At 35.7% G+C, this 9012-nt stretch overlaps 1 pseudogene; it reads left to right on the top strand.

Annotated features, from left to right (window-relative positions):
- Positions 1-5268: 5268 nt before the first annotated feature.
- Positions 5269-7293, top strand: LOC101714856 (phosphatidylinositol-3,5-bisphosphate 3-phosphatase MTMR2 pseudogene; annotated as a pseudogene).
- The last annotated feature ends 1719 nt before the right edge of the window (positions 7294-9012 follow it).

Here is a 9012-nt window from a genome sequence, read left to right as displayed (position 1 = left end):
CCAGTCTTTTCTTCACCTTGGGTGTCCATCTCTTAGCCATCAGCACAGACTCTCAAGCCTCCTCACACAGACTCTTTGGCCTTCTGATATGGATGCACACAGGACACTACACAGAGCTCCAAGTCTTCCGATCCCCAGTGCACAGATAGTCCTTTTGCACCCTTCCACACTCAACTCTGTGGGTGGCCATTGTAAGCCAGTCTATAAATTCTTATATATTTGTATATCTTGTATGAGACCTGTTTCTTTAGTAAACACTGACTGATACACATAAATAAAGAAACAATTGGTTCTATAGGGCCTGAGCTGGCTCGGATTAGCTGCTTCTTTTTCCCATGCAATAGATAGAAGGGCCTAAATCTTGGAGTTGTTTTGTGCAAGGATTTTGAGCATGTGATGGGCTTCCTGAAGATGACCAACAGAGATCCATGAGAACAATGTAAGAGGGTCACTGGACAAGGCACACCAACCTCTACTTATATGTTTATGTGGAACTCTTTTTGCCCTGGACCTACGGGCCATGTTCACACATAGCCAAGAGACCAAATAGACTATATGACTGCTGAAAAAGAATCAGTAAATAACATCATACACACCAATGAAACATGATAGGTTGTATCATGATAACTACTGATAGTATTAGATTAAATTACAGGTAGTAATGGTATATGATTTGTTTAGTATTTATAGTTTATCAAATATTTCTTAAATTCTTTGTTATTATTAAAGCAATATTGTTGAACATTTTTTTAACCAACTTTAAAGAAGAGCAGATAAGTTTCCAGGGACTGAGTCACATAACCAGAACCTGGTGAAATTGGGTCTGGAAATTTCAAATTCTTAGTAATAAATATTCCCTGTGGTGTGGGCTGGTCAAGCAGGTCCCTCTGCAAGTTGACTGGCTGTCAGCAGAGATGAAGAAAAAGACTAGGCCAGTCTGTCTTATTCAGTAATTTTCCAAAATTAGTAAAAGAAGGAAAACTTTAATCACTCTTCAAGTCATTGCATGTTTCTAATTCCCGTTGTCTCATTGGTCAAAGAAAGCAGTATGACCAAGTCCAACATCAGTTGGAGGGCAACACCCATGGCCAGTGGTCCAGAGAAATGAACAGATGGAGATCACAAGTGTAGCAGTGTAACATAGTTCTGTGGTTTAAAAAAAATAAAGCAAGAAAGGCCTTCCATTCTGGAAGGTTCTGTTATGGTTAATTCTGAGGGAACATTGATTCAAGAAGAAAGGAAAGAGTGACATTTTTTAAAAGTTATAGAGGGACTGTGGTACAATGTAACATTCACTGAAATCTCAACATATTGCACAAATTGTCCCTAGACTACTGTTCCTGAGAACTGTTCTTAAAAAAGATGAGTTTTATCATCAAAAGTTTTGGAAAATGCTCACCTTTCTGTCCTATCTCAACCCTGAGATTACATTTTAGGATGTATGATGGAGAGCTCTTTTGGTCACTTTGATAGTTCAGACATTTGGTGAAGTATTATTTTGGATCTATCTGCAAGAACATTTTGGGAAGAGCCTAACCTTTGAAACTGTAGTTTGTGTAGAGCATAGATTCTCCTTGCTAATGTGGTGGTGGGGAGTTTATTATCGAAGACTTGAATACAACAAAAACTGGGAATTATTTCTGTCTTACTTTTGACCTGGAACATTATTCTTTTACCTGCCATTCACACGAACTGAAGAATTTACTCTTCTGAGGACTTGAGCCAGCCTAAATTTCATATTTCAACTTGCATATAGCTTTCCTTGGTTCTCAGGTCTTCGCACTCAAACAAGCTACACCACCTGCTCATTTGGGCCTCCAGTTTTTGATAGTGTATTTGAGACATCTCAGTTTCTGTAATTGTGTGAACCAATTCCTTGTAATTTCTATCTCTATTACTATTGCCATTGTGATTTCTATCACTAGCTATCTGTGTCTCTATACATCTACTATTTTTTCTGAAGATCCCTAATATAAAATATATTAATGACTCTAAGATAATCTAGAATAAAACTTTTAATATAAAATTAATTTCTGAGTAGGAAAATGCCTTAATTTGATCAAAGTTTTACCACAAACTGTATGACTTTCAGCAGTTCACTTAGTGGTTCTGACTCCTCCCTTACGAAATGGCAAAAAGAGATTGTTGCAAGGATTGACCTAATATTTCTAAGGTCAATATTTTTCTAAAATACTAAATTTAAAAAGTTTCCTAGAAAGTATTCAGTAAGTCATCAAAATTATAACTACTCTTGTATGACTATATAATCCCAATTCATTTTATACTTATGAAATGCCTTTTGATGCCATATGTACTAACTTCCAGAGGAACCAGTCTTTCAATGAGCAAATATTACAAAACGCATTTAGGAAATAATGCAAAGACCAGGAAAAGAGTAGCTTAAAATTTTTCTTAGCATTTTGAAACTTCAAGCAAACCAAGCAAACTTTTCATAAATCTGGCATTGTTGTGTATTACACATTTCATGGCAAAATTAATGGCAGAAGTTTCTAAGCAAAGTGAAGCTTTCATTGAATGAACATTGCTGACCTACATCTTTTGGGAAATGATAATTACTGCATCTCTTGGAGTAAGTTTTGTATGCATAGTAAGAAGCTAATGTAACACATAACAGTAATGACAATACCATGTAGTTCTCAATCATTATTCAAATTTCAGACTAATTTATATCATGGAACAACTCACTGACAAAAAATGCATTACATTTGATAAAGCCACATAGTAACAGACTACAAGAAGATTTTACCAATGGACAGATCAACTACAAAAGAAGCAGACAAAGGATTGGTTACTTTGCTTAAAAGTCACCTTGTTCTTGCAGATTAAGGACATGAGACTGATAAGCAGCAACAAATGCTGACAAAACTGATTATACTGGAATATCAAAAGGAAAATTACAGCTTCTGCTTGCATGCTTTTTCTATCACTTCTATCAACTGGAGATTACATTAAATGCACCACACTGTAATGAATCTCAAAATAACATCTTGGACATTGTGGTCTCTGAATACAAGTGGTTCTTTAGAGGGTGTATCTAATCCCTTAATGTTTCTTGCCTCTCATAAATCATATTTTGTCTGAAACTAACAACTTCACATTGGGCCGGGGATTTGGCTCAGTGGTTTCGCTGCCTGCTGCGCAAGCGCATGGACCCGAGTTTGATCCTCAGTACCAAAAAACAAAACAAAACAAAGAACTTCACATGAATGTTAAAACATGATCACTCTAATACCTATTTTTTCCAGTTTTTATTTTTTATTAGTACATGTTTGCAGTACATCATGACTACATTATTTGTGGTAAGTTGATACATGTGCAGAACACACCTAAAGTCTTTTTTTCATCTACTTCCCTTCACCTGCCTCCCCTCTTTGATCTGCTTCCCATTTGAAAAAGATCTATCTTCTCATGTCTTATTATCTTTTTTATTTTGCTCTTTATTTTATTTTGTGTTTCTCATGTAAGAGAAACCATGTGATATTTGAATTTGTATGTCTGATTTATTTCACTTAACATTATGTCTGAAAGTGTATCCATTTTCCTACAAATAACTCAAGTTTATCTTTCTTTGTGACAGAGTAATACTCCATTTTATATAAATATCACATTTTATTCCTCTGTTGATAGATATGATACATAGCAGTGATAGTGAACCTTTCAGAGATGAAACTACTACTCAAACTACAACCCAACACCCACTTATTTATTGCAAACTGCCAACACTGCACTTAAACCTGAATACAGAGGTGTTACTTTCAAAACAACAGCTCATACATTAACATCTTTTGTCCTGAAAGAAAAATAACATGCATGCCCTAGGTTCACCACCACTGTGGTATAGGCTGCTTCCAAAATTTAGCTATTAGGAATTATGCTGCTATAAACATGGGTATGCACATATTACTCTAATATGATATCTTTAACTCTATTGGAAAGATACCTAGAAGTAGAATAGCTGTGTTAAATGTAATTTCTAGTTTTAGTTTTCTAAGGAATACCATACTGATTTCCATAGTGATTGTACTAGTTTTCTTTCCCACCAACAGTGTAGGATTACTTTTTCCCAGTAGCTTTAGTAACATTTATTGTTATTTGATAGCCATTCTTTATGGAATTGGATGGAACCTCGGTTTTGTTATAATTTAGACTTATTTAATGGTCAGAGATGTTGAACATTTTTTCTCATATTTATTGGCCACTGTACATTTTCTTGGAAGTGTCTATGCATTTCTTGCTCATTTTTTAGTGTCTTTTATTTTGGGGTGTTTAATTGTTTTAGTTCTTTATATATTCTATATATTAGTCCTCTGTGTGAAGAATATCTTGCAAAATCTTTTCCCATCCTCTAGGTTGGCTCTTCATTCTTTTGGTGTTTCCTTTGCTGTGCAGATTTTTAATTTGTTATGTTCACATCTGTTGATTCTTGGTAGTATTTTTTTTCTGTTGGTGTTCTGTTCAGAAAGTCCTTGTTTTTGCCTGTGTCTTTAAGAATATTACCTATTTTGTCTTCTGCAGATTGAATGTTCCTGTTTTAACATTTCAGTGTTTGATGCATAATTCATTTTGATCCAGTTTAGTTCATGGGAAGATCTATGAGTCTATATTCAATTTTGTGCATGTGGATAGCTGGTTTTCCCAGCTGCATTTATTAAAGAAGCTATCTTTCTACCAGTACATGTTTCTGGCCACCTTGTCAAAGGTCAAATAGCTACATGTACCTGGGGTTGCTTCTGGATTCTGTTTCATTGAGGCACATGTCTATTTTTGTGCCAGTGTCGTGCTATTTTTGTCAGTGTAGCTTTGTAATATAACTTCATAACTGGGATTCTGATGCCTCCTGTCTTGTTCTTGTTACTCAGGATTGCTTTTGCTATTCTGGGTCTCCCCTGGCTCAGTATAAATTTTAGTATAGTTTTCTCTAGTTCTGTGAGGAATGGTGGTAGTATTTTGTTGGGATTATGCTAAATCTGTATATGTTCTAGAAGTATGGCCATTTTGACTATAGTGGTTCTGATTATATGGAAGCAGAAGATATCTCTTCAGAGCACTGTAGTGGCCTTTCATTTCTTTCATTAGTTTAATTCCTAAATATTTAATTTTTCTTCTTTCCTTCTTGGGTGACTGGTTCTCCAGGTTGCCATTTCTCTTTTACCAGATGGGGGAAGACTTTATACACCTTTGCAGAAAGCTATGGAATTGAACCTAGGGGCTCCACATAGAGCTACATCCCCAGTCCAGATTAATGTGTTAAGAGCCATTGGCATTTGAAGATCATCAGAAGTGAAGATAAAACATCTCAAAAATTATAATCACCTCCACTTTTCATTCAGAGAATTCAGTACATACAAAATCAGCTTCTGTTGTACCATCAGATTCCATTTCAACTTCTGCAGACAACTTTTCTCCTGATTTGAGGGTCCTGAGAGAGTCTAACAAATTAGTAGAAATGGAAGAACCACCCTTGCTTCCAGGAGAAAATATTAAAGACATGGTCAAAGAAGTAACTTACATATGTCCATTCACTGGTGCTGTTTGAGGAACATTTACTGTCACGAATTACAGGTTATATTTCAAAAGCATGGAATGGGACCCTCCATTTGTTTTAGATGCTTCTCTTGGTGTGATAAGTAGAGTAGAAAAAATAGGTGGTGCTTCTAGTCAAGGTGAAAATTCCTATGGATTAGAAACTGTGTGCAAGGATATTAGGAATTTGCAATTTGCTCATAAACCTGAGGGGCAAACAAGAAGATCCATATTTGAGAATCTGATGAAATATGCATTTCCTGTGTCTAATAACCTGCCTCTTTTTGCTTTTGAATACAAAGAAATATTCCCAGAAAACAGATGGAAGCTGTATGACCCTCTTTTAGAGTATAGAAGGCAGGGAATTCCAAATGAAAGCTGCAGAATAACAAAGGTAAATAAATGATATGAACTTTGTGATACATATCCTGCACTCTTGGTTGTGCCAGCAAATATTCCTGATGAAGAATTAAAGAGAGTGGCATCCTTCAGGTCAAGGGGGCGTATCCCAGTTTTATCACGGATTCATCCTGAAAGTCAAGCCACAGTCACGCTATGTAGCCAGCCCATGGTAGGAGTGAGTGGAAAGCGAAGTAAAGAAGATGAAAAATACCTTCAAGCTATCATGGATTCCAATGCCCGATCGCACAAAGTCTTTATATTTGATGCCCGACCAAGTGTTTATGCTGTTGCCAATAAGGCAAAGGGTGGAGGTTATGAAAGTGAAGATGCTTATCAAAATGCAGAGCTAGTTTTTCTGGATATCCACAATATTCATGTTATGAGAGAGTCATTAAGAAAACTTAAGGAGATTGTGGATCCAAATATTGAAAAAACTCATTGGCTGTCTAACTTGAAATTTACACACTGGCTAGGGCATATTAAGCTTATTCTTGCAGGGGCTCTTAGGATTACTGACAAGGTAGAGTCAGGGAAGATTTCTGTGGTGGTACATTGCAGTGATGGTTGGGATCGTACAGCTCAGCTAACTTCCCTTGCTACGCTCATGTTAGATGGATACTATTGAAGCATACGAGGATTTGAAGTCCTTGTGGAAAAAGAGTGGCAAAGCTTTGGGCATCGATTCCAACTAAGAATTGGCCATGGAGATAAGAACCATGCAGATGCAGACAGATCACCTGTTTTCCTTCAGTTTATTGACTGTGTCTGGCAAATGACAAGACAGTTTCCTACCCCATTTGAATTCAATGAGTATTTCCTCATTACCATTTTGGACCACCTGTACAGCTGTTTATTTAGAACATTTCTCTGTAACAGTGAACAGCAGAGAGGAAAACAGAATCTTCCTAAAAGGACTGTGTCATTGTGGTCTTATATAAATAGCCAGTTGGATGACTTTACTAATCCTCTCTGTGGGAACTATTCCAATCATGTCCTTTATCCAGTAGCCAGCATGCTCCACCTAGAGCTCTGGGTGGGATATTACGTAAGGTGGAATCCATGGATGAAACCACAGGAACCTATTCACAGCAGACGTAAAGAACTTCTTGCTAAACGAGCAGAGCTTCAGAAAAATGTAGAACTACAAAGAGAAATTTCCAACCGATCAACCTCATCCCCAGAGAAAGCCAGTTCTCCTGCACATTGTGTCACTCCTGTCCAAACTGTTCTATGAAAGAACTATTAGATTAGGGGCATCATCGCTATGAACTCTTCATTACAGTGGCAGCTTTATGAGTAGAAATTCTTCCATATTTGAACACACTTACAAGAGAAAAAGTTAAGATACTTTATTTTGCCTAAGTTGAGTTTAGAACTATGGCAATATGGGTGGCTCCATTTAATTAAAAAATGTTTAATTTTTCTTGATGTTCTTGTAAATGGTGTTGTTTACCTAACTTTTTTCCTCAATGAGTTAATTATCGGTGTACAGAAACACTATTTTGTATCCTGTTGCAAGGCTGAATTTGGTTATTAATTCTAGGATTCTTTTAGTGGAATTTTTGGGTCTTCAATGTAGAGGATTATGTCACCTGCAAATAGTGATTCATTTCTCCTTTTCCTATACTTATCCCTTTTATTTTGTTCTGTTGCCTGAGTGCTCCTGTTAATGTTTTAAATACTATATTGAAAAGGAGCAGTAATAGTAGATATCCTTGTCTTGTTCCTAATTTTATGGGGAAAGGTTTCAGTTTTTCCCCACTGAATATGATGTTGTCAGTAGCTTTGTCATAAATGCTTTTATCAGATAGAGATAAGGTTATTTTTTACATATTTACTTTGGGATTTTTAATCATGAATGGATGTTGGATTTTGTGAAAGACTTTTTCTAGATCTATTGAGATAATCATGTTATTTTTGTCCTTCTCTTTATATGACATATTACATTTATTGATTTGCATATGTTGAATTATCCCTGAATCTGTGGGATGAAGTCTACTTAGTCAAGGTGTATCATCTTTTTGATAATTCCTTGCATTCTACTTGCCAGTATTTTGTTGAGGATTTGTGTCTGGTTAATTAAACACATTGGCCACTGGTTCTCTTTTTTGGTTGGATTATTGCCTGGTGTTGGAATCAGGGTACTGCTGGCTTCCAAGAAGACTTTTGGAGTACACTTTACCTTTCACTTTCATTAAAGGGTTTGAAGAGCATTGGGATTAGATCTTCCCTGAGTTCTTGTAGAATTCAGCAGTGACTCCTTCAGGACCTAGCTTTTCTTAGTTGGTTTTTTATTACTACTTCAATTTCATTCCCTGTTATTGGACTTTTCAAGGTTTTTATAACTTCTTGGTTCAGTTTTGTTAAAATTTATCTAGAAACCTATCTATTTCTTCTGAATTCTCCAACTTATTGGTTTATAGATTTGTGAAGTAGTTCCTTCTTTTGGATTTCAGCAGTATTAACTGTGATTTCACATTTTTTTATTTCAAATTGCATTGGCTTAGATTTTTCTTTCCTTTTTCTTTTTAGTAGAATTATCTAATGGTTTGTGTATTTTATTCTTTCAAAGACCCAGGTTTTTGATTCATTGATTCTTTGTATTGTTTTTATTCTCCTTTTTATTGATTTCTGCTCTGATCTTTTTAATTTCCTTCTTTGTAGTAGCTCTGGGTTTGGATTGTTCATCTTTTTCTAGGAACTTGATATGCATTTTTAGGTTATTTGGGCTTGATCTGTTTATCTGATGTGGGCATTGACATCATATGCTTCCTCTTAGGACTGCTTTCAATGTGTCCAATAAGTTCTGATACTTGCACTGGCATTATTATTTAATTTTAGGAACTGTCTTATTTCTTCCTTGTTTCATTCTGATACCCCTTCATTATTCAAAAGTGTGTTGTTTAATGTTCATGCATTTGCCTACCATGGCTTTTTGTGATTCATTTTTAGTTTTGTTATGCTATGGTCTGATAATATGCATGCTATAATTTCACTTCTTTTGCATTTACTTAAGCATGACTTATTGGCTAGTCTATTTTGGAGAAAGTTTCATGTTTTTTTGAG

This window comes from Heterocephalus glaber, unplaced genomic scaffold (genome assembly GCF_053883595.1).
Source record: "Heterocephalus glaber isolate CG9 unplaced genomic scaffold, H.glaber_assembly_v1.0 deba00001509, whole genome shotgun sequence".
Taxonomy (NCBI): domain Eukaryota; kingdom Metazoa; phylum Chordata; class Mammalia; order Rodentia; family Bathyergidae; genus Heterocephalus; species Heterocephalus glaber.
This window is presented reverse-complemented; position numbering and strand designations above follow the sequence as displayed.